The sequence below is a fragment of the Giraffa tippelskirchi genome, chromosome 12 (assembly GCF_054371585.1).
Source record: "Giraffa tippelskirchi isolate mGirTip1 chromosome 12, T2T-mGirTip1v1.2.pri, whole genome shotgun sequence".
Taxonomy (NCBI): domain Eukaryota; kingdom Metazoa; phylum Chordata; class Mammalia; order Artiodactyla; family Giraffidae; genus Giraffa; species Giraffa tippelskirchi.
In genome coordinates, this window is record NC_137286.1 from 126,815,382 (window position 1) to 126,841,293 (window position 25,912).

General features: G+C 36.1%; 1 long non-coding RNA gene and 1 other non-coding gene across 3 annotated transcripts in view; both read left to right on the forward strand.

Annotated features, from left to right (window-relative positions):
• LOC145529437 (uncharacterized) overlaps positions 1 to 25,912 on the forward strand; it is a 198,171-nt gene that overhangs the window by 119,321 nt on the left and 52,938 nt on the right. For both annotated transcript variants that reach the window (XR_014071227.1, XR_014071226.1), the window contains exon 3: positions 9,228 to 9,293. This is a non-coding gene — a long non-coding RNA (uncharacterized LOC145529437). The remainder of the gene's footprint in view (positions 1 to 9,227; positions 9,294 to 25,912) is intronic.
• Positions 17,743 to 17,851, forward strand: LOC145530640 (U6 spliceosomal RNA). The gene has a single exon (XR_014071956.1). It is a non-coding gene; the product is annotated as a U6 spliceosomal RNA (small nuclear RNA).

Below are 25,912 nucleotides of genomic sequence, written 5' to 3' on the forward strand. Positions count from 1 at the left end.
TGGGGGGTCATTTTTTTAACCCCATACTAAAAACTGTTTTACTCATGCCTTCTGAAATTTCACAAGACTTGTTATTATGCTTCCTTTTTTTTAAGTCAGTATATCTCCATGGTCTCTTATAATGTGACAGCATCTGTCTATATTTTATTCAAGGACTTTTTCCCTATTATTTATTCAATTATTTCTCTCTCACCCCCCTATCTACTGAGTTTTCTTATTTTGGCATTCTAATATGAGGGCAATTTTCCTTTTGTTATTTATTCTCCAGTGCTTTTTTTTTTAATAGTTATGTCCCACTTCTATCTTTATCATTTCCTTTCCTGTTAAAATATTTCATTTACTTCAATATGAATATGAAAAACACTTAAAACTTATTTTGTGTTGTTTATTTTCAGTCTTCTCATTACAAATTTTTATGGCAGTAATTATATTTTAATTTTCACAAACAATTTATTATTTTCGCTTTTACTCTGTGTGTGCTGTTTTCTTAGTTGCTCAGTCATGTCCAACTCTTTGTGACCCCATGGACTGTAGCCTGCCAGGCTCTTCTGTCCATGGGGATTCTCCAGGCAAGAATATTGGAGTGGGTAGTGATTCCCTTCTCCAGGGGATCTTCCTGACCCAGGGATTGAACCTGCATCTCCTCAGCTCTTGCATTGGCAGGATTCTTTAGCATTGGACCACCTGTGAGACCCATCAACTTAAATGTTTGACCACAAAATTCAAGCGGGTCCTTGGCCCTTCCTGGACATCTACTACTTACCTCTAATTATTTATTTATTTTCCTCTTAAACGAATTTTTCAAACATTCTTCAAAAAAAGTGCGCCACCTCCTCACTTTTAGCTTATGAGCTTAATTCTGATTTCAATAATAAAAAAAAAACAGGATAGAATTTTATAATCCCAGTACCTCAAATCTGCCTCCACCTCTGTCCCCTTTTAATATAATAGCACTCTCTCCAACCTAACATCAGCCACTCCACATTTGTGTAGATTCCATCATCTGTTGCTTCCTTAGGTAGGCAAGTTGCTCAAATGTCTCGAGTTATTGCCTGTCCCCCTGGTTAAAGAATAATCTCTTTATGGAAGAATATTAATCTTTTGTAGAAGCATCCACTTAAAAACAAGACATTTGGCTTCCCGGTTGGTGCTAGTGGTAAAGAATCTGCTTGCAATGCAGGAGCCGTAGTTAAACATGGGCTCAATTCTTGAGTCAGGAAGATCCCCTGAAGAAGGGAATGGTTACCCACTCCAGTATTATTCTTTCCGGGAGAATCCCATAGACAGAGGAGCCTGGTGGGTTACACAGTCCATAGGACTGCAAAGATTCTGACCGGACTGAAGCAATTTAGCAGGCCAAACAAAAAAAAATATAAAGTCTTCTTTCATTTCATATCACCCTCTAAGGGCCATTTCTTTGTTATCCATTTTTCCCCGTGTCATCAAAGTAGTATTCTCAACTCAACTGATCCACTTCAGCGTTGTTCGAAATTCAGTTAGTTAAACTAGGTCATTATTCCCAGCATTCATTTTAATATTTCAGTTCTCAATTTAGTGGACACTCATTTTCATTGCGGTTAGCTGACTATTTATTCTTGAAGAATGAGTTTTACATGCTTCCACTATTTTCTTGCTTTTCCTTCTACTTTGCTAGCTCCTTGTTTAAGATAACCTATTGTAAAATCTTCTTTATCTTCTAAATCACTGAATGATGGAAATGTTGGGAAAAGTTCTAAGGCTTTTTTTTAAAGAGCAATTTGTATTATGTAAGTAAAGAGAAGGGCTTTGATGATGTAGAAGGATTGAGGAAAGAAAAAGAGCAGACGTGAAAGTGTGAAGGCACTTAGTTTGCAAATAATTTGATTCTGAATAACAGATTTAAAGTGATGAAAGTAAGAAAATAAATTGCCAAGCAACCTCTCTCATTTTCATCCACTTTAACTTATGCTGTTATCCAGTGAACAGGTAATACCTCCTCTGCACTCCCATACCATTTTATATATGTCAAGATTAATTTTTCTTTCCTGAAGTTCTTAATGTTTTCATTCTTTCCCCGTAGTCCTTGCAACATATTAAAGCTGATTTTCAAAATTAAGTTAATCTATTTCCCCTAAATTCTTCCTGGGAATATAAGAAGTTTGAATGTGTGACTTGCATCTTTTGAGGGCCTGGTCTTGAATATAAAGAAGGCAAAGCTCTGAAGGACATATTCATTCTCACAATCTGCCTGACGGGAACATAGGAATGAAATTGCAGTTTTACTTCTTCCACAAATGCCTTTCTTTACTAGTTAACAATGGGATTATTTTAGAATAAGCTCTACCACTCCTCTATTTCATTCTCTTGAACTTGTGATTGAAAGTAATTTATATACTCTTATCATAGAGCTGAGCTGATAATTTTATGTCTGTTTATATGATTTTTATTTTATAGTGTTGGTTTATGTGACTTTTCTTCTCATTTAAAAGCATTTTGAGAGAAGGGTAAGTGCTTCCTAGAATAGGTTCTCTTATTTGTTTTAATAATGATGAAATAGAAAGTGCTAGAAACTGACGAGAAACAAAGTGTTCCATTGGATTTATTGAAACATTATTAAAGTTGTTTCCAGTCATCTCTCCACAGATGAGATTATAAGTCACTTTGATATTACAACACAGAAGTAGTTCTGATATTTCATAATTTGGTATATGACAAGAAAGTCTGTTGGCTCCCACAAAGAAGTCTCCATGGATAATTCATGACTGGTGTTCTGAAAGAGAAGAGGTCCACTCAGTGTTTTACTACTCTTTTGGGGAAGAAATCTGGGTCCATTTTGAATTCCGTCTGGAATAGGGGAATTTAACTCAGATGACCAATATATCTACTACATGATATCTACTACTGTGGGCAGGAATCCCTTAGAGGAAATGGGGTAGCCATCATAGTCAACAAAAGAGTCCAAAATGCAGTATTTGGATGCAATCTCAAAAACGACAGAATGATCTCTGTTCCTTTCCAAGGCAAACCATTCAATATCACCATAATCCAAGTCTATGCCCCGAACAGTAATGCCGAAGAAGCTGAAGTTGAACAGTTCTGTGAAGACCTACAGACCTTCTAGAACTAACACCCAAAAAAGATGTCCTTTTCATTATAGGGGACTGGAATGCAAAAGTAGGAAGTCAAGAAACACCTGGAGTAACAGGGAAATTTGGCCTTGGAGTAAAGAATGAAGCAGGGAAAAGGCTAATAGAATTCTGCCAAGAGAATGCACTGGTCATAGCAAACATCCTCTTCCAACAACACAAGAGAAGACTCTACACATGGACATCACCAGATGGTCCACACCGAAATCAGATTGATTATATTCTTTGCAGCCAAAGATAGAGAAGCTCTATACAGTCAGCAAAAACAAGAGCAGGAGCTGACTGTGGCTCGGATCGTGAACTCCTTATTGCCAAATTCAGACTGAAATTGAAGAAAGTGGAGAAAACCACTAGACCATTCAGGTATGACCTAAATCAAATCCCTTATGACTATACAGTAGAAGTGAGAAATAGATTTAAGGGACTAGATCTGATAGACACAGTGCCTGATGAACTATGGATGGAGGTTTGTGACACTGTACAGGAAACAGGAACCAAGACCATCCCCAAGAAAAAGAAATGCAAAAAAGCAAAATGTCTGTCTGAGGAGGCCTTACAAATAGCTGTGAAAAGACTGGAAATGAAAAGCAAAGGAGAAAAGGAAAGATATACCCATTTGAATGCAGAATTCCAAAGAATAGGAAGGAGAGATAAGAGAGCCTTCCTCAGCAATCAGTGCAAAGAAATAGAGGAAAACAATAGAATGGGAAAGACTAGAGATCTCTTCAAGAAAATTAGAGATACCAAGGGAACATTTCTTGCAAAGATGGGCTCAATAAAGGACAGAAATGGTAAGGACCTAACAGAAGCAGAAGATATTAAGAAGAGGTGGCAAGAATACACAGAAGAACTGACAAAAAAGATCTTCACAACCCAGATAATCACGATGGTGTGATCATTCACCTAGAGCCAGACATCCTGGAGTGCGAAGTCAAGTGGGCCTTAGGAAGCATCACTACGAACAAAGCTAGTGGAGGTGATAGAATTCCGGTTGAGCTATTTCAAATCCTGAAAGATGACACTGTGAAAATACTGCACTCAATATGCCAGCAAATCTGGAAAACTCAGCAGTGGCCAAAGGACTGGAAAAGGTCAGTTTTCATTACAATCCCAAAGAAAGGCAATGCCAAAGAATGCTCAAACTACCACACAGTTGCACTCATCTCACATGCTAGTAAAGTAATGCTCAAAATTCTCCAATCCAGGCTTCAGCAATACGTGAACCGTGAACTTCCAGATGTTCAAGCTGGTTTTAGAAAAAGCAGAGGAACCAGAGATCAAATTGCCAACATCTGCTGGATTATCGAAAAAGCAAGAGAGTTCCAGAAAAACATCTATTTCTGCTGTATTGACTATGCCAAAACCTTTGACTGTGTGGATCATAATAAACAGTGGAAAATTCTGAAAGAGATGGGCATACCAGAGCACCTGACCTGCCTCTTGAGAAACCTGTATGCAGGTCAGGAAGCAACAGTTAGATCTGGACATGGAACAATAGACTGATTCCAAATAGGAAAAGGAGTACGTCAAGTCTGTATATTGTCACCCTGCTTATTTAACTTATATTCAGAGTACATCATGAGAAAAACTGGGCTGGAGGAAGCACAAGCTGGAATCAAGATTGCTGGGAGAAATATCGATAACCTCAGATATGCAGATGACACCACCCTTATGGCAGAAAGCGAAGAAGAACTAAAAAGCCTCTTGTTTAAAGTGAAAGAGGAGAGGGAAAAAGTTGGCTTAAAGCTCAACATTCAGAAAACTAAGATCATGGCATCCAGTCCCATCACTTTGTGGCAGATAGATGGGGAAACAGTGGAAACTGTGGCTGACTTTATTTTTCTTGTCTCCAAGATTACTGCAGATGGTGATTGCAGCCATGACATTAAAAGATGCTTACTCCTTGGAAGGAAAGTTATGACCAACCTAGACAGCATATTTAAAACAGAGACATTACTTTGCCAACAAAAGTACGTCTAGTCAAGGCTATGGTTTTTCCAGTGGTCATGTATGAATGTGAGAGTTGGACTATAAAGAAAGAGCGCTGAAGAATTAATGCTTTTGAACTGTGGTGTTGGAAAAGACTCTTGAGAGTCCCTTGGACTGCAAGGAGATCCACTCAGTTCATCTTGAGGAAGATCAGTCCTGGGTGTTCATTGGAGGGACTGATGTTGAAGTTGAAACTCCAATCCTTTGGCCACCTGATGCGAAGAGCTGACTCATTGGAAAAGACCCTGATGCTGGGGAGGATTGGGGGCAGGAGGAGAAGGGGACAACAGAGTATTAGATGCTTGGATGGCATCATCGACTCGATGGACATGGGTTTGGGTGGACTCGGGGAGTTGGTGATGGACAGGGAGGCCTGGCGTGCTGCAGTTCATGGCGTCGCAGAGCCGGACACAACTGAGCAACTGAACTGACTGAACTGATTTCCATCACAAGTACTTTTTGCTTTATGTTAGCTAAAGAGGAAACAAAATTATTTCTTAACTCTATGATAGAAATTCTGGGCCTTATTTGGAGATTGCTGATAGTTTTTTCTTTAACCAGCTAGAATTGGAATCAATAAACTTTTTGTATCCATCGCTAAATATTGCATGCACAGATAAGCATTAATAAAGATTTTGTTGATTGAATAAATAAATGACCAAAAAATTAACAATTACAAACTGAACAATGGCTATGTGTTACATAACTTTCTCTTGCAAAGTATTTCATGATATTTTGCATATATTTATGCATGAATATTTAAAAATGGTCATGCTTAATAAAACAGGAGATAAATGATAATAGATGACAGTTAATAAATGAATAAACTCTCTACCAGTCACAGTGAAAAGCTATGAAATTTTATTAAGCATATTTGAAATTCAGTGGTATTTCAGCCACAATTAAGATATTAACTCAAACTTTTAAATCATAATTTTTCTACTGAATAGTTCAAATTATGAATCATTCTAATTTATAGGCGTTTATTTTATTTGTACATTTTTGAAATTTTAGAGAGTGAAACTTCACAAAATTGATACAAATGCATAGCTTCAAAATATACTTTATGAAAATATTCATTAAAATGGAATTCTATTATGATTTATCACAAAGTTCGATATATTTAAATATTTAGTATATATATATGTATATGTTTATATGATATCTATCTTCTTTTACTGCTGTTCTGGCTACTTGAGGCACTAAGAAACAGAACTGAATGGGAAGCTAGACTTAAGATACAACTGGTGCTAGGGGTGCTTAGTCATTCAGTTGTGTTTGACTCTTTGCAACCCCATGGACTGTAGCCCACTAGGCTCCTCTGTCCATGCAATTTTTCGGGCAAGAATTCTGGAGTGGGTTGCCTTTTCCTTCTCCAGGGGATCTTCCCAACGTAGGGATCAAACCCAGGTCTCCTGCATTGCAGATGGATTCTTTACCTGCTGAGCCATTGGGGAAACCCTAAGATACAAATATTTAGGCATATGTTTTCCTTCTTTGTAACTTTGTGAAAGAAATTTGACCTCTCTAGGATTATATGTAAAATCATATATTACTGGAAGATATGTAAATATTAAGGCTTTTAGTTCTATCTAATATAACTGAAGTAGATTCATGTCTTATACTGCCAAAGTAGAGCAAACATAGGAAGATACTTTATGTAAAATTGGTCTCTAATTTTTAAAAAATTCACTCATGTATTAAATAGAACACCAGGACTAGCTAACTCTTCTTTAAAAGTTGTTTTTTTAACCATCTAAAATTTATGAGTTGCATTCAAATTAAGCAAGATATATATACTTTTTCATTTTATGAAACATTTTTATCATTTTTTTAACTTATACTGGACTTTATATTGTTATTGTTATTTTTAAATCTCTAAGTCATTCCAACTCTTTGCAACCCCATGTACTCCAGCACACCAGGCTTCCTGCCCTTCACTATCTCCCAGAGTTTGCTCAAATTCATGTCCATTGAGTCAGTGATTTTATCTAACCATCTTATCCTCTGCCACCCTCTTCTCCTTTGCCTTCAATCTTCAATCAAAGTCTTTTTCAATAAGCGGCTCTTTGCATCAGGTGGCCAAAGTATTGTGGTTTCAGCATCAGCATCAGTCCTTCCAATGAATATTCAGAGTTGATTTCTGTTATGATTGACAGGTTTGATCTCCTTGCTGTCCAAAGGACTCTCAAGATCTTCTCCAACGCCACAATTTGAAAGCATCATGAATTTGAAAGTATTTTACTTTATGCATTATCATTTCTTGTTGAACTTTCTTTTGCTTTTTTTCATATAAAGCAACATTTGTTTCAGGAATGATTATCTTTCATGTATACGGAAGTCATATGACTATATGATTTATTGTTTTGAGGGCCAGAATTAGCCTGTTTAGCTTATCAACTAGAATTCTAATGATTTTAGAATCACACAATATCAAAAGAGGGACTGTTAATTTGAATAAATTGTGAAAATTCACATTTCAATATAAGTGTTGTAATTTTTGCTCAATTGATTTATTTTTTGATTATTCAAACTAAGCTATTTTCCACCTTTGGCAAATGCTATGAAAAATAACAACATAATCTTAGAATGGATTTGCAATAATGTAATTTCTATTTTCTCTCTAAGTGAGAAAGTATTTGTCATGCTTTTCTTATTAATATGCTATTGGCTACTTTGATAGGTTGGTGTTACCGAATGATTCATCTCTGAGAAAGTAATACATTTCTTATTTATAGAGGTATTTCTCAATATTTTTAGTTAAGTGGCATAATACTTTTTAAAACATTTCTAGATGTAATATTTAGCTGTTATTGATTTATTTAAACTTTTCCACAGGTTACATTATGTCCAGTTTATAACTAATAGTAACTTTATTAACAACATGTATTTAAGGTAAATGTTTATTTTTAATACACTTGATGAATAATAATAAAAAAACTACATCTTTTTTTTGTGGTGCACATCTGCTTGGGTCAGATATGTGAATTGTGCTTAACTCTTAGAAATGTTTCAAAATGAAGTTTTTTCAAGATACCTTTTTCCTTGTTCTTAAAACCCATTTAGAATTTCTTTTGAGAAAATGTATTACAGCCTTAAGTAACTTTAGTGATTGCATCATAAACAATTTAAATAAGGTGTGCTATTCCTCAGAAGTAAATCTTTCTTTGTAGTTGACACAATAATAGCTAACACTTCTATAGCTCTTACCATGTGCCAAATATTTCTAAATACTTTGAGTATATTAACACACTTAATCTTCTTAATGACTATATGAGTTAGTGACCATTTTGAAGTTGGAAAAAAACAAAGGACAAAGTGGTGAAGTAACTGACTCAGTATGTATTACAGAGTTAGTAAGGAGAAAACCAGGATTCTGACCCAAGCGTTTTGGCTCTTTCTTACAGCTTGCTCTTAGTTGGTAGCTGTTAATATTTTTACTCCTTCTGTCTCCTCACAATTAAATCCATTATCTCCTTAAGATATAGAAAAGCAAAGAAACCTACCAGTTATTTTTAATATTAAATAAGGAAAATGATGTTTCTCTGCTACTAATGAAGGAATTGAGACATTTAGATTATGAGGTTAAGACTAAAGATCTATCTACTCAAGGACAAGTGCTTACCAAGAATTTTGAATTCTGGAGGGAAAAAGGATTTAAAATAATGAAAGTGACAAAATAAGAAAAAAATGTACTGATAGTGATGAATTTCAGAGATATTATGGGTTTATATGTTTTAAGGAATGGTAAAACAATTTCATTAAACAGCTGGACCATAAAAAATATGTAGTTCAAGATTTTGAAGGAAATCAATCAATACAGTATTTAATGGCAAATTCTATAATGAAAATAATAGACTTATGTATGCATTAGTGTACATATTTTATTGAATAGTTTCACTGTATTTGAGTATATAAATTATATATACTTACCCATACACATATATGTATCATAAATATAGCAAATATTCTTTTTCCAACAATATAATAAAAAATTTATGTGATCACAGTGAATGTGTTCATTTGGATAAATTTTTATCAGAAAAACTTGCAGTTAATTAAGTAAATGGATTGCTATGAAATGTCCTAAAACTTCTATATTTTACCTCCTAGTATTCTACATCAAACTTTAATATAGAATTCCTTTGAGGATCAAGGTACTGAGCACAGCAAAAACAAGTGAGTAGTTAGTCCTTGACAAAATGCTATAGTTCATATGAAATAATTTTCCTTTGAAGTATCAGTATATCCAGATATGATTAAGTTCTTCAAAAATAGTTGGAAATATTTCATTAGTTATTTTTTTTCTTCTAATTAATGGTTTGGTCAGCTTTCATTTGTCTCAAAATATTTATTTTCTGTGTGAATTTGTGTGTCAAAGTGCAGGCAAAAACCACAGCTGTTATTTTAACATAGAAAATGTAATATTAACAATTCTTAATTTGGTACAAGGTATTATTTAGGTAACTGTAAAAGCAAATTAAAAAGACTAAAGTGTTCCTTAGAAAATGGAGAACAAAGGGAAGAAGTTGGGATTCTTAAAAGTTTGAAGTTTGAAAGGGAGGCCTTAAAGAACTGAAGCTCTGATCTGTCAGTTGTATCTGTGCTGTGAGAAGGGGCTCCATGGCCTTGGTTCCAGATTTTTCAGATGGTTCTTCAACAGAGAGGTGAGGGTTATGTCCCCTTCCTTTGAATCACTATCATACTGCTAGCCAAGAAAATGCATCACAAGTGATGCTGTGTAATTTAAATCTATGTCTGAAAATCTCCCTTTGTTTCCCATGGAGCACTTGTGGGGCAATCACTTGCTATGTAAAAAGTCTATTTGCCCTGACACTACCGTGGTATAGAACCCATTTATATGTATTATATTAATAGTAAGTAGCCTAACTGAACTACCAGCTCACAGCCAGCATCAATTGCTAGCAATGTAGTGAATCATCCTGTATGAAGGACCAGTTATGCCAGGTGATGATTATGTGACTTCAATTTTAATCAGTAGCTAACTTCAATGGCACAAGACACCCCAAGTCAAGCCCATACTGAGTCCTTGAACTACTAGTCTATTATATTTTAAAAAATGGGAGTTCTATACCTACAGTATGTTACATTTTGGAGGTTGTTTGTTATGCATCAGTAAAAATTGGAGCAGAAGTAACAGTAAGCAACTAAAATGTAATATAAAATAACAGTAAGCATATGAGAAAGTAAAAGCCCTTTCTTTCTTCTCCAACCTTGCAGATTCTTTCAAGTACTCATTGTTAGCAATGCCTCGTTGGGTGGTAGCTGGCAAACAGAAAAGCATTTTGCAGAATTTTAGTTTCTGCATCACAAAGATGAATATAAAATAGCAGATTTAGAGCTGAGAGACAATAGTTTAATAGATGGTGCTGGATATTTATATAAAGGATGAAAATGATTTCAGTCTAAAACTGAAATTTTAGTTACACATAATAATATTTACAGTATTACTTTTTTAGGTATTAAAAATGATCCCAAAGTAGAAAACTAGGCTATGAGTTTGAAAAATTGTGCATGGGTTAATATTAAGTGAAACTAATCTACTTAATAGAGTCAGCATACCTTAAATTCCATCTCCGTTACCACTGCCATGAATAAAAATAGCTGATTATTAATACAGCTTTCAGATAAACTCATATTGTCAGTAAAAGGACTAACACACATTTAACCTGCCTCTTGTCACTCCTGATACTCAGGCCACATTACCAGTGTAACTTCATGAGTTAAAAAGAAAAAAAATACTAAAAAATAAGAATCAAGACACATTACATATTTCCTTTTTGCTATTCCTTACTCAGACTGGTCTTATTATAGTGTATTTACTCCTATTAATATTATTGCTATCAAAATACCAATAGTATTTTTCACGGAACTAGAACAAAAAAATTTTAAATTTATTTGAAAACACAAAAGACTCCAAATTGCCAAGCAATCCTGAGAAAGAAAAATGAAACTGAGGAATCAGACTTCCTGACTTCACTTCTATAATACAAGACTACAGTAATCAAAACAGTATGGTATTGGCCCAAAAACAGAAATATGGATCAATGAAACAGGGTAGAAAGCCCAGAAATAAATTCATACATCTATGATCAACTAATCTACAACAGAGGAGTCAAGAAAATACAATGAAGAAAAGAGAGTCTTTTAAATAAATGCTGCTGGGAGAACTGGACAGCTGCATGTAAAAAAATGAAACTAGAACACTCTAACACCATATACAAAAATAAACTCTAAATGGATCAAATCCCTAAATGTAACAATGGACAGTATAAAACTCTTAGAGGAAAACATAGGTAGAACTCTTTGACATTAATCACAGCAATATGTTTCTGATCCACCCCCTTGAGTAATGAAAATAAAAACAAAAATAAACAAAAGGGACCTAATTAAACTTAAAAGTTTCTGCACAGCAAAAGAAACCGTAAACAAAATGAAAAGACAACCCACAGAATGGGAGACAGTATTTGCAAATGAAGAGATTGACAAGAAATTAATCTCCAAAACAGCTCATGCAGATCAGTGGTAAAAGTGTTGTTGTTGTTTTTTTTAATGGACAGGAGATCTAAATAGACATTTCTCCACATAAGATATACAGATGGCTAAAGAGCACATGAAAAGATGCTTAGCATCAGTAAATATCAGAGAAATGTAAATCAAACTGCAGCGAGATAAAATGGCCATCATCAAAAAGTCTACAAACAATAAATTCTGCAGAGTGTATGGAAAAAATGGAACCCTCCTACACTGTAGGTGGGTGTATCAGTTCAGTTCAGTTCAGTCGCTCAGTCGTGTCCGACTCTTTGCGACCCCATGAATTGCAGCACGCCAGGCCTCCCTGTCTATCACCAACTCCCGGAGCTTACCCAAACCCATAAATTGGTACAAAACTGCTATGCAGAACAGTATAAAAGTTCCTTAAAAAAATAAATATAGAACTACTGTATGATCCAACAATCCCACTCCTGGGTATATATGAAGAATTCAATAATGCAAAAGGATAATTGCACCCCAGTGTTCATTATAGCACTGTCTACAATAGCCAAGATGTAGAAGAAGCCTAAATGTCCATTGACAAAGGGATGGATAAGGAAGATGTGGTGCATGCATGCAATGGATTATTACTGAGCCATTAAAAAGAATGAAACAATGCCATGTGCAGTGACATGGATGGACTTAGAGATGATCATATTGAGTAAAGTCTGACAGAGAAAGACAAAACCATATGGTATTGATAATATGTGGAATCTAAAAAAGAAAAAAAGGTACGAGTGAAAATATAAAACAAGAATAGAGTAAAAGATGTAGAGAACAAACTAATGGTTACCAAGGGGGAAAGAGGGAGAGAGACAAATTAGGTGATTGGGATTGACATATGCATACCAATATGTATAAAATAGGTAACTAAATCGGACCAACAACTGTATAATATGTGCTTCCCTGTGGCTCAGATAGTAAAGAATCTGTCTGTGATGAAGGAGACTTGGGTTCAATCCCTGGATCTGGAGGATCCCCTGGAAAAGGGAATGGCTACCCAGTCCAGTATTCTTTCCTAGACCATGGACAGAGGAGTCTGGTGGACTATAGTCTGTGGGTTTGCAAAGAGTCAGACATGACTGAGGGCACACACACACACATACACACACAATGTATAGCACAGTAAACTCTACTCAATGCTCTGTAATAAGCTATATAGGGAAAATAATCTTTAAAAACTGTGGATATATGTATATGCATAACAGATTCTTTTTGCTGTATAGCAGAAACTAACACAACATACTATACTCCATTAAAAAAATTTAAAATTAAATAGAGCATACCAAGAAAGCCATTCTTCTGAACAATATTAAGGAAAGTCTATACTTTGCAACTTCTTAATATTCTTTAGACCTTCCAAGTATTATTAATCGGTCAAGCACACCTTTTAAGTATGGATTTTTTATTACCTTAATATTACATAATCAGTTCAGTTCAGTCTCTCAGTCGTGTCTGACTCTTTGTGACCCCATGGACTGCAGCATGCGAGGCTTCTCTGTCCATCATCAACTCCCGGAGTATACTCAAACTCATGTCCATTGAATCGGTGATGCCACCCAACCATCTCATCCTCTATCGTCCCCTTCTCCTTCCGCCTTCAATCTTTTCCCAACATTAGGGTCTTTTCCAATGAGTCAATTCTTCTCATCAGGTGGCCAAAGTATAGAAGTTTCAGCTTCAGCATCAGCACCTTCCAATGAATACTCATGACTGATTTCCTTTAGCATGGACTGGTGGGATCTCCTTGCTGTCCAAGGGACTCTCAGGAGTCTTCTCCAACACCACAGTTCAAAAAAATAAAACATTATTATTCTCGTTTTAAATTGAGAAAATTGAATTATCATTAAGATTACAAAGTTCCCTAATGTAACTCATCAGCAGAGGCATGGATTGTCCCTGGCCTGCTGCAGAGTCAAGGGCACTGAGTGAGGCAGTTGGTGCACAGGATCTTTTGAAGTAGGTAATTATCTTCATTACCTCCACCATAGTTTGGCCTCAGGTCAAAGGACAGGGAGGGAGCACAGCCCCACCCATAAACAGAAAATTGGATTAAAGATTTACTGAGCATGGCCCCAGAAAGCAAAGAAGAACTAAAGCTCCTCTTGATGAAAGTGAAAGGGGAGAGTGAAAAAGTTGGCTTAAAGCTCAACATTCAGAAAACTAAGATCATGGCATCTGGTCCCATCACGTCATGGGAAATGAGTGGGGAAACAGTGGAAACAGTGCCAGACTTTATTTTTTTGGACTCCAAAATCACTGCAGATGGTGATTGCAGCCATGAAATTAAAAGACGCTTAGTCCTTGGAAGGAAAGTTATGACCAACCTAGATAGCATATTAAAAAGCAGAGACATTACTTTGCCAACAAAGGTCCATCTAGTCAAGGCTATGGTTTTTCCAGTAGTCATGTATGGATGAGAGAGTTGGATGGTGAAGAAAGCTGAGCGCCGAAGAATTGATGTTTTTGAACTGTGGTGTTTGAGAAGACTCTTGACGGTCCCTCGGCCTGCAAGGAGATCCGACCAGTCCATCCTAAAGGAAATCAGTCCTGAATATTCATGGGAAATACTGATGCTGAAGCTGAAGCTCAAATACTTTGGCCACCTAATGCAAAGAATGGACTCATTGGAAAAGACCCTGATGCTGGGAAAGATTGAAGGCGGGAGGAGAAGCGGACAACAGAGGATGAGATGGTTGGATGGCATCACCGACTCAATGGACATGAGTTTGAGCAAGCTCCAGGTGTTAGTGATGGACAGGGAATCCTGGCTTGCTGCAGTCTGTAGGGTGGCAAAGAGTTAGACACGACTGACCAATTGAACTGAACTGAATGTAAATCATCTAGCATGAAAGATTGATAGCATCTGAGATTTGATAAATGGAGAAGTAACCAAATTATATTTCCCAAAGTAAATATATACATGTGTGTATATATATATAACCATTATGTTGCCTATAATTAACTGAGCATGTTTGAAATATTTATCTATACATATATGTTTTGTATATAACATATGATTTTGTTACTGTTGTTTTTTTCTTGGTTTTTTTGAGACCAAAAATAATAGCATTTAAATAACAAATAATGTATATCAGGATGAAATATTTTCTGCTTTCTAAACAAAAATAAAATATTAGGACATACAAAGAAAAAGGGACATCTATTATTTGGTGTGTTTGACTATAAAGAGAATGCTAAGTCCTGTCAGAAAGTGAAGGGCTGAATAAATGATAGATATTTATTTTTTAAAAAAAGGTATTAATGTTAACTGTAGGAAAAAAATATATATACTATGAATGAAGTTCAGTTAAGTTCAGTTGCTCAGTTGTGCCTGACTCTTTGTGACCTCATGGACTTCAGCAGGCCAGGCTTCCCTGTCCATCACCAACTCCTGGAGCTTGCTAACCATGATCCCAGACAACATGCTGCAAAGGGTCGTTGGAGGGCCTGTGGCGCTGATATCATTTGGAATATGTTTAGAAACAAAATGTCTCAAGTCTCACTAAAGATTTGCAGAGTCAGAATCTTCAGAAGTACAGCAGGGAAATTTTGTTAAAATGTTGACTGATTCAAATTCTAGGGGTAAACCTTGGACCTAATAATTCACCTGCGAAGCTGCCAGATGAGGCTAATGCTTCCTTTCTGCTTTTAGGGTTGATTAACATTTCTCAGCCATTAACCATATGTCCATAGATAGAAACATAAACATGAAGCAACTAAATTTTGTGGCAAATAATACTGGTAGGGTAAATAGAAGAAAGGTACATGCTTGGATATGATGTAAGGAAGCTAACACCTTATTTTGCACAGGTAATAATAGTATTGATTATTAACTTAAGTTTTTTCTTAAATATAAATATTGTATATATTAAGAATAAATATTACATGAAACAGCTACCTTAAAGAGTTTATTTGAATTTCAATATAGGAATTCAAAAATGTGCCTCCATCACACTCTTGTCACAATTATTGGTTAAACAGAAAATTTATATCATTAATATCTATAAAAGAGAAAGAATTGTTGGTTCATATAAATACATTTTGATTGCATATTCTAGATTGAAATGTCTCTAATAATGTGCATGCATAGACACTAAGTCACTTCAGTCATGTCTGACTCTTTGCAACCCTATGGCCTGTAGACCACCAGGCTCCTCTTTCCATTGGATTCTCCAGGCAAGAATACTGGAGTGGGTTGCCATGCCCTCCTCCAAGGGATATTCCCATCCCATGAATCGAACCTGAGTCTCTTTTCTGTCCTTCACTGTCAGGCGGTTCTTTACAACTAGTGCCACCTGGGAAGTCCTGTCACTAAGATAAACTATTATAAATAACATTCTGCATTTTAGTTTTACCTGGAATAAAAGGAGCCAGTAAAAAGGCAATTTGATTCTGGAAGTCCATATATTAAGAAAACAACTACTGGGCAGTTAAATCTGACTAAAACAAAATATGAATCCTGGTATATTAATATCATTAGTAGCCTTGGTTAAAACAGTATTAGCTATTAAATATTAGTAAAAATACTTAATATTATGTAGTCATGTTTATCATCAAATATTTTCTTTTTTTTTTCTTTGCTATTGTAAAGGGGAAAAAATGCAATAGCTTCAGCAGAAAATATTTTTCCCCTTATTGTCAGTCCTTTGGATTTCTACAGAGATATCCAAGCATGTGTGACTTCTTTTCCTTGGCAAGAGAATAAGCAAAGTTTTAGTATATTTTAAAACAAAGTTTTCTGTTGGTACAAATCCAAATTTTAGTGAGGTTCCAGACCTTTCAAATTAAGCATCCTTTAAACAACAACAATAACAACAACATCCAATGTAGTAAAAACAAAAGCAACAAAAATCCATATGGTCCAGAATGGAGCAATAAAACTTTTCCTTCCAGCTTTGTTTGCTTTATATATCCATTAGCTAAATTCCTACCACACAAGAAGCACAATGCCTTTTTCATCTCTTTGTGCTGAGCAGTGAGAGTAAAACTGAAGGATACACAGTATTCACCCTACATACTTTCTTTGACATTTTCTACATTAAGCTGAGATGAATATAAACAAAGACAGATGTCCATAATCATAATGTCAAGTTATGTTTTCGTTAATTCTTCTCAAAGGCAAATAATGTTGCACATTATAGTATGGGGATGATGAAAATTATACATTCCTTAAATATGTCATATAAAGGCCCATGGGCTCCAGTATTTTTTGAAATGAAGCATTATCTTAACAACATGACTTCCTATAAATAGTGTGACATAGAAACTTTTAAAATAAGTGATGAGATATTTTTTAAAACAAAGTTTTAATCTAATCATTGACTTTGCTGACAGTTTAAGGATCTAAAGATCTCTAGGCAAAGATCATGTATCAATGCATGCATACTAAGTTGCTTCAGTCATGTTCGACTCTTTGAGACCCCATGAACTGCAGCCCAACAGGCACCTCTGTCCGTGGGATTCTCCAGGCAAGAATACTGGAGTGGGTAATCATTCCCTTCTCCAGGGGGTCTTCTTGACACAGGGATCAAACCAGAGTCTCTTAAGTCTCCTGCATTGGCAGGTGGGTTGTTTACCTCTAGTGCCACCTGGGAAGCACCATGTATCAATACAAATTCTTTTCAATAGACATTTGTGGCATATAGTCATTTTGCATTCCCAATTGTAAAGGCTTGCAGATCTATGAGCCTGCCTTTATCTCTGACTGCTTCACAAGCTTCTATGAATAAGCTTGTACTGACAAACATGATACTTTGTAATTTTGTAGTTGTTGATGCTATTGAAGGCTATTATTTGTCACTAAAAAATGGGAAACTGGGAGACCTAGTGTTTAATGAGTGTTGATTATCTACTATGATCTCCACCTTGCTTACAATATTTTCCAAATTCTTGTAATTAATTGTTTAGTTAGTTACAGAGTATTAACAAGAGTGACTCAGCTGTCACTGTCATTCATAGTCATATTCATATTCATATCAATGATTAATTATGAACCACTTGTCTTTTATTTAACCTCAGTGAGCTTAGTTATTTTGGAGTCTATGGTAAAGTACTCCTTTAATTCCAATTGTTGTGCTCACTTCAACAGCACATATATGCTAAAATTGAAGTGATACAGAGAAAATTAGCATGGTCCCTGCACAAAGATGACAAAAATTCATGGAATGTTCCATATTTGAGGGCATACATCCAGATAAAACTAAAGAAGAAACATGTGCCTCTGTGTTCATAGCAGCACTATTCAAAACAGCCAAGACGTGGAAACAAACTAAATGTCCATTGACTGATGACTGGATAAAGAAAATATGCTACATATATACATGGATTACTATTTAGCCATAAAAAAATGAAATAATGCTGTGTGCAGTAATACATGAACCTGGGGATTATCATCCTAAATGAAATAAGTCAGACAAATACAGTATGGTATAATTTATAAAATATGACACAAGTGAACCTATCTTACTGACACAGAAAACACCACTTGTGGTTTCCAAGTGGGAGGTGGGGGAGGGGGAGGATGGATTGGGAGTTTGGGATTAGTAGATGCACACTATTATATATAGGACGGGTAAACAACAAGGTCCTACTGTATGGCACAGTGAACTATATTCACTATCCTGTGATAAACCATAATAGAACATAATTTAAAAATAATGTAAATAGATGTATAAGTGAGTCGCTTGGCTATAAAGCAGAAATTAACACAACATAGTAAATTAACTACAATTAAAAAATAATTCTGATCTCTGTCTTCATCTCATTGCTACACCATGTCCTCTGTTGCCAGGACACTCTGTGTCAATAGAGCACCATCAGATGTTGTCATACTCCACTGCTATCACCAAAGTTCCACACCTCTGTTAGTAGAGAAAGGTTTTCTGCAGAACCCTGTCATACATGGCTACCTATGACCTAAGCAGCAATATTTATTCCAGGGCCAGTTGCTGCTGCTGCTAAGTCGCTTCAGTCGTGTCCGACTCTGTGCGACCCCATAGACAGCAGCTCACCAGGCTCCGCCGTCCCTAGGATTATCCAGGCAAGAATACTGGAGTGGGTTGCCATTTCCTTCTCCAGTGCATGTAAGGAAAAAGTGAAAGTGAAGTCGCTCAGTCGTGTCCGACTCTTAGCGACCCCATGGACTGTAGCCTACCAGGCTCCCCAGTCCATGGGATTTTCCAGGCAAGAGTACTGTAGTGGGGTGCCATTGCCGGTACATGAAACTTATTAGCAAAGAAGATGAGACATTGGAAAGAGCATGGAAGGATAGAAATGGAGAAGCAATACAATTACCGATCATTGGATTTTACTGTTTACCTATTTACATCCATTTACTATACAAGGAAATCATGAATTAAAAGTATAGAATAAAGATGCAATATTTAATTATGAGAATAACACTTGTGCAGGTTAACTCTGAGGCAATAAATTATTGTTAACTATATCAATTCACTCATTTAAGTGGGATTATCTTAATGAAATTGTCTTTCCAAAAATGATGCTTCCCCATTATGTTTAGCTATTACAATAAAGAAAATAAAGAATTTTTCTGTCTTTTCTATTATTTTTCCTCCATGTCTTGCTTCTCCTAGTCTCCAAAAGAAAAATGAATATAATTTTCCTAGCTATTTCTCAGAATCAAATGGTAATGAAGACAAAAGTCAAACTATCTTTTGAAATTTGAAAGTAATACTTTTTTTGTTCTCCCTGAAACATTATCTTCTTTCTCCTTCCTCACAAAACAAGTAGGCAACAAATTTTATTAAGAGCGTAGCTCTGTAAATCATCAATTTAGACATTCAAGGTTTATTGTCAAAGAGTGTGGATAATAAAATAACCTTGAGCTTCATTTTAAAAAAATTTATTTTATATTGGAAGTATAGTTGATTAACAATATGATGGGAGTAGTGGTGGTGATAGCTATGATGGTTCTGGTGTTGATGACATTGTTTGTGGTGTGGTGATGTGACTCTGATGCACTCCATGAGATGAAGACATCTCTGCTCATGAAGGACTTCTTCCTTCAGTTCACTTCAGATTGGTAAATAGCTATTGAAGATTCCATGACCTTTTAAAAACAAGACTGAAAATAATACAAATAAGCAATTACCTCCTAATTTGCTATATACAAATGAATATGCAGCAAATAAAATGTTTCAGAAAATACTTGTGATTATGAGGTGTCCAGAAATATGGAAATTTGTGTAGTATGGTGCTTGGGAGTTTGTTCTAAAATTAGAATCACTAATTAAAATTAAAATTACATTTTAAAATTAAATTAGAACTAATTAAAATTAATTTCTAAAATTAAAAAAGAAAAAAGTTGCATCACTTACATGCTTTGTGACTCCTAACAACAATGCTTAATACAGACAAACTTAAGTTTTACCACCTCTATAAAGTGTGTTATAACATTGACTTAATGATATAGTTATATAAAAGGGGCTATGTAAGAGGGCCTAACCCAGTTCCAAAATACATTAAATATTCAATACATATTATTATAACTCTTCATACTATTAATGCTGTATTATTGTTATTGTTGTTATTTTATTTTTATTATTATTTATTTTTAAGAACTAATTATAATGTTGAAAGCCCAAAAGAATATATAAGTATTAGTCTCTTATTGCAGAGAAGGCAATGGCAACCCCCTCCAGTACTCTTGCCTGGAAAATCCCATGGACGGAGGAGCCTGGTAGGCTGCAGACCATGGGGTCGCTAAGAGTCGGACACGACTGAGTGACTTCACTTTCACTTTTCCCTTTCATGCATTGGAGAAGGAAATGGCAAAGCACTCCAGTGTTCTTGCCTGGAGAATCCCAGGGACGGCGGAGCCTGGTGGGCTGCCGTCTATGGGGTCGCACAGAGTCGGACACGACTGAAGTGACTTAGCAGCAGCAGCAGCAGTCTCTTATTTCTAATAGATGTAAAACGTTTGAAAGATATTCATTATCTCCCAAAACATGAGCATAGACACCTGAAAATATGCAAACTGCAAAATATTTATTGTAATTCAGATAGAGCATAGACTGTGGAAGTGGCATTGCTATATGAAAACAGTGAAATAATGATAGAATGGGGGCATTGGAATATGTTTATGATTGCCCTTTGTTTGCAAAAGACTTGAGGAGAAAAATGTGGATGGAGAACAAGAAAAATAGTAAGTAATATATTTATGACAGGTTTAGTAGAAAAACACAGCAAAAATTTGTAATCAAAACTTTGATATTGAATTTTGGCTAACAACTTATGAGTTAAATATTAAGCAATTTGTTTGATTTTTCTGGTTTGATTGGCTAATATATCTGTATATATAAAATAAAATTTTCATAGCTAATTGCAGGATAACAGTAAAGATTAAATAGGTTATATAATATTAAAGTGATTTTACTGTATCCTAGGAAAATAATTATAATTCATAATAATCCAAATATACAATCACAGAAGTTTAAGAAAAATATGAATACATATTACTTTTCTAGATAGAAAATAAGAAACTCTGAAGTTCTCATGAAAGTAGTTAGAAGAAAGTGCTGATCCGTTTCCACTCATGGATACACATGTCTATCCCTCTAAGAAGTTGCGCCATCTGTGTACACTGCAACTTCATTGCTCTGTGAAAACTTGCTACTGAGTGGAACACAGCTAAATCTAGAGCAAATTAAATAAGTATGTATTTATTTTCAAGTACATTAGTCATTTATTTTGCTGTCAGGAAATGTTTTTATTTGTTGTCTTTGAGTTTCACATCCCTAGTAGTTTTACTGCATGTTTAAGCAAGAAATCATTAACTACTCTTCTATATGGCAAACTTAAATATCGAGCTTAAATATCATGTCATATTCTCTGAGTTATATATTCTGAACAATTCCTAACTGAAGGTATTCAGAAGAGGATTCATCATGTACAAAATTTGTTTAATAAATGATTTATCTTTTAACCTAAGTAATGTGAAAGTTCTAGTTCTCTATTTTTTTTACTTCATAAATAAGTAATCAATATAGTAAGAAATCTCAAAACAGATGAAGATTTGTGTGAAATTTTCTTCAAAATTTAAAGATACAAATTTGTAAATTTTACAGAAAGTTAAGTTTGTATTAAAATGCCTGTCTATCTTTTCTTTTTTTTCCATGGTTCTTCCCTGGAATTGTACCATACTTCTCCTGATTTTTACCGGCTCTCAAATCTGCCTCTTACCTCAGGATCTTTCAAAGTGTATCCTGGCATAAAATTGAAACATTTAAAGTGGGATGAATATCAACAGCTTACTTAAGTTCACTTATAACATATCTCCCTGTGCTTAAAGTGGTGCTGCGGCTCACTGTCCTTCTGTACAGAAACAAGACTCTCATACACACAAAATGTTCATTGTTGATATTCATCCAGTTTGATTTTCTTGTTATCTAAGTCACTGTTGCTGCCATGAGCGTTTGCAACATTTTATTTTCCTCTGCTTATAAAAATGAATTCTTGTTATATTTTTTATACCTCTTCTTATATAATTTCTGTATTCAAGTGGTATGATGATTGCTTTTATATAGGCTAAGGGATGCCCAGATAACTGGTAAAACATTACTTCTGGGTGTGTCTGTGTGGGAGATTAGCATTTGAAACAGTTCAGTTCAGTTCAGTCGCTCAGTCATGTCCGACTCTTTGAGACCCCATGAATTACAGCACGCCAGGCCTCTCTGTCCATCACCAACTCCCGGAGTCCACCCATACCCATGTCCATCGAGTTGGTTATGCCATCCAACCATCTCATCCTTTGTCGTCCCCTTCTCCTTCTGCCCCCAATCCTACTCAGCATTAAGGTCTTTTCCAATGAGTCAACCCTGCACATGAGGTGGCCAAAGTATTGGAGTTTTAGCTTCAACATCAGACCTTCCAATGAACACCCAGGATTGATCTCTTTTAGGATGGATTGATTGGATCTCCTTGCAGTCCAAGGGACTCTCAAGAGTCTTCTTCAATACCACAGTTCAAAAGCATCAATTCTTCAGCGCTCAGCTTTCTTCACCGTCCAACTCTCACATCCATACATGACCACTGGAAAAACCATAGCCTGGACTAGACAGACTTTTGTTGGCAAAGTAATGTCTCTGCTTTTAAATATGCTATCTAGTTTGGCCATAACCTTCCTTCCAAGGAGTAAGCGTCTTTTAATTTCATGGCTGCAATCACCATCAGCAGTGATTTTGGAGCCCAAAAAAATAAAATCTGACACTGTTTCCACTGTTTCCCCATCTATTTCCCATGAAGTGATGGGACCAGATGCCATGATCTTAGTTTTCTGAACGTTGAGCTTTAAGCCAACTTTTTCACTCTCCTCATTCACCTTCATCAAGAGGCTCTTTAGTTCTTCTTCACTTTCTGCCATAAGGGTGGTGTCATCCGCATATCTGAGGTTATTGATACTTCTCCCGGCAATCTTGATTCCAGCTTGTGTTTCTTCAAGCCCAGCGTTTCTCATGATGTACTCTGCATATAAGTTAAATAAGCAGGGTGACAATATACAGACTTGACGTACTCCTTTTCCTATTTGGAACCAGTCTGTTGTTCCACGTCCAGTTCTGACTGTTGCTTCCTGACCTGCATACAGGTTTCTCAAGAGACAGGTCAGATGGTCTGGTATGCCCATCTCTTTCAGAATTTTCCACAGTTTATTGTGATCCACACAGTCAAAGGCTTTGGCATAGTCAATAAAGCAGAAATAGATGTTTTTCTGAAACTCTCTTGCTTTTTTGATGATCCAGCAGATATTGGCAATTTGATCTCTGGTTCCTCTGCCTTTTCTAAAACCAGCTTGAACATCTGGAAGTTCATGGGTCACGTATTGCTGAAGCCTGGCTTAGAGAATTTTGAGCATTACTTTACTAGCATGTGAGATGAGTGCAACTGTGCAGTAGTTTGAGCATTCTTTGGCATTGCCTTTCTTTGGGATTGGAACAAAGACTGACCTCTTCCAGTCCTGTGGCCACTGCTGAGTTTTCCAAATTTGCTGGCATATCGAGTGCAGCACTTTCACAGCATCACCTTTGAGGATTTGAAATAGCTCAACTGGAATTCCATCACCTCCACTAGTTTTGTTCGTAGTTTTGCTTTCTAAGGCCCACTTGACTTCACATTCCAGGATGTCTGGCTCTAGGTGAGTGATCACACCATCGTGATTATCTGGGTCGTGAAGATCTTTTTTGTACAGTTCTTCTGTGTATTCTTGCCACCTCTTCTTAATATCTTCTGCTTCTGTTAGGTCCATACCATTTCTGTCCTTTATCGAGCCTATCTTTGCATGAAATGTTCCTTTGGTATCTCTAATTTTCTTGAAGAGATCTCTAGTCTTTCTCAATCTGTTGTTTTCCTCTATTTCTTTGCACTGATCGCTGAGGAAGGCTTTCTTATCTCTCCTTGCTGTTCTTTGGAACTCTGCATTGAGATGGGAATATCTTTCCTTTTCTCCTTTGCTTTTCGCTTCTCTTCTCTTCCCAGCTATCTGTAAGGCCTCCTCAGACAGCCATTTTGCTTTTTTGCATTTCTTTTCCATGGGGATTTTCTTGATTCCTGTCTCCTGTACAATGTCACGAACCTCTGTCCATAGTTCATCAGGCACTCTGTCTATCAGATCTAGTCCCTTAAATCTATTTGTCACTTCCACTGTATACTCATAAGGAATTTGATCTAGGTCATACCTGAATGGTCTAGTGGTTTTCCCTACTTTCTTCAATTTAAGTCTGAATTTGGCAATAAGCAGTTCATGATCCGAGCCACAGTCTGCTCCCGGTCTTGTTTTTGCTGACTGTATAGAGCTTCTCCATCTTTGGCTGCAAAGAATATAATCAATCTGATTTCAGTGTTGACCATCTGGTGATGTCCACGTGTAGAGTCTTCTCTTGTGTTGTTGGAATAGGGTGAAACAGTAGACTGAGTAAATAGATCTACCCTCACCAATACTTTGAGGACCTTAATAGAATATAAAGATAGAGGAAGGGCCAGATATCTCTCTTCTTGAGCTGGGACAGGGCACGTTCTCCTACCCACTGACTTGTGAGCCCTGATTCTGGGACCTTTGGATTTCTTTGCCCTTTAGATTTACACAAGAGCTTACCCCTTCCCAAATTCTCAGCCCTTTACACTTGGACTGAATTATATCACCAGATTGTATTGCTGACTCCCCATCTTGTAGAGGACAAATAGTGGGATTTGTCCTCCACAATCACATGAGTAAGTTTCCATGATCTCCTCTTGCATGTCCTTTAGTCGCTCAGTCCATGCGATCCCACGGATTGCAGCCAGCCAGGTTCCTCAGTCCATGCGATTTGCCAGGCAAGGATACTGGAGTGGGCTTCTATTCCCTTCTCCAGGGGATCTTCCTGATCCAGGAATCAAGCCTGGGTCTCCTGCATTGCAGGTAGATTCCTTACCATCTGAGCCACCAGGAAAGCCCATATTTCCTTTTATTCAACCCTTTATGGCCTATTGGTTCTTATCTTCTGGAGAACCCTGACTAATGCAGGGTTGTTCTCAGGCACCATGTACCCTTGCTTATGTCTCCTGGCTTCAAATACTTCTTGTATATAACTTAATGACAACAGATTTCTTGTTACAACCACTTTCCTGAACATAAGCATTTTATTACATGAATTTCCCCTTTGAGGGTTGTGACCTTTTAGGTTCAGTTGCAGAGAACATAATCCACTCTAGCTAGTTTAAATAGAGTGAGATTTCCCAACTGTTGAAAAGATAAAAGACTTCTTCATCCCTCAATATCTCTCAGTTAATAAAACTTTACTGTTTTATATTTAAATGCTTTTCATAGATTTTTACTCACATAAGTAGCCCTCATCCTGACCTTTAAAATGCATTTTCACACTGTTAAAACACTTGTCAAATTGAGCACTAGTTTTACCTAACTCCAAAGCATACTTCAAAATTTATATCTGACTATTATACTCCTGCTAGAAACACACACTCACAAAGAATAATCTATTTTATTTTCATTCCCTACTTCAGGTACAGATATTAGTTTCTTATAAGTCACGAGGACCACAGCATATGTAAATTACTTCAATTAGTGCAGCTTACTTGTAAAAAATTGAAATAAAGGTATTTCATTCAGTATCCAAAACACTAGTCTCAAGACAAACATTCACATGAGCTCAAATTGATACACAGAGTTGCTTAAGATGTCCATTGGCAGATGAATGGATAGGAAGTTGTGGTACATATACACAATGGAATAT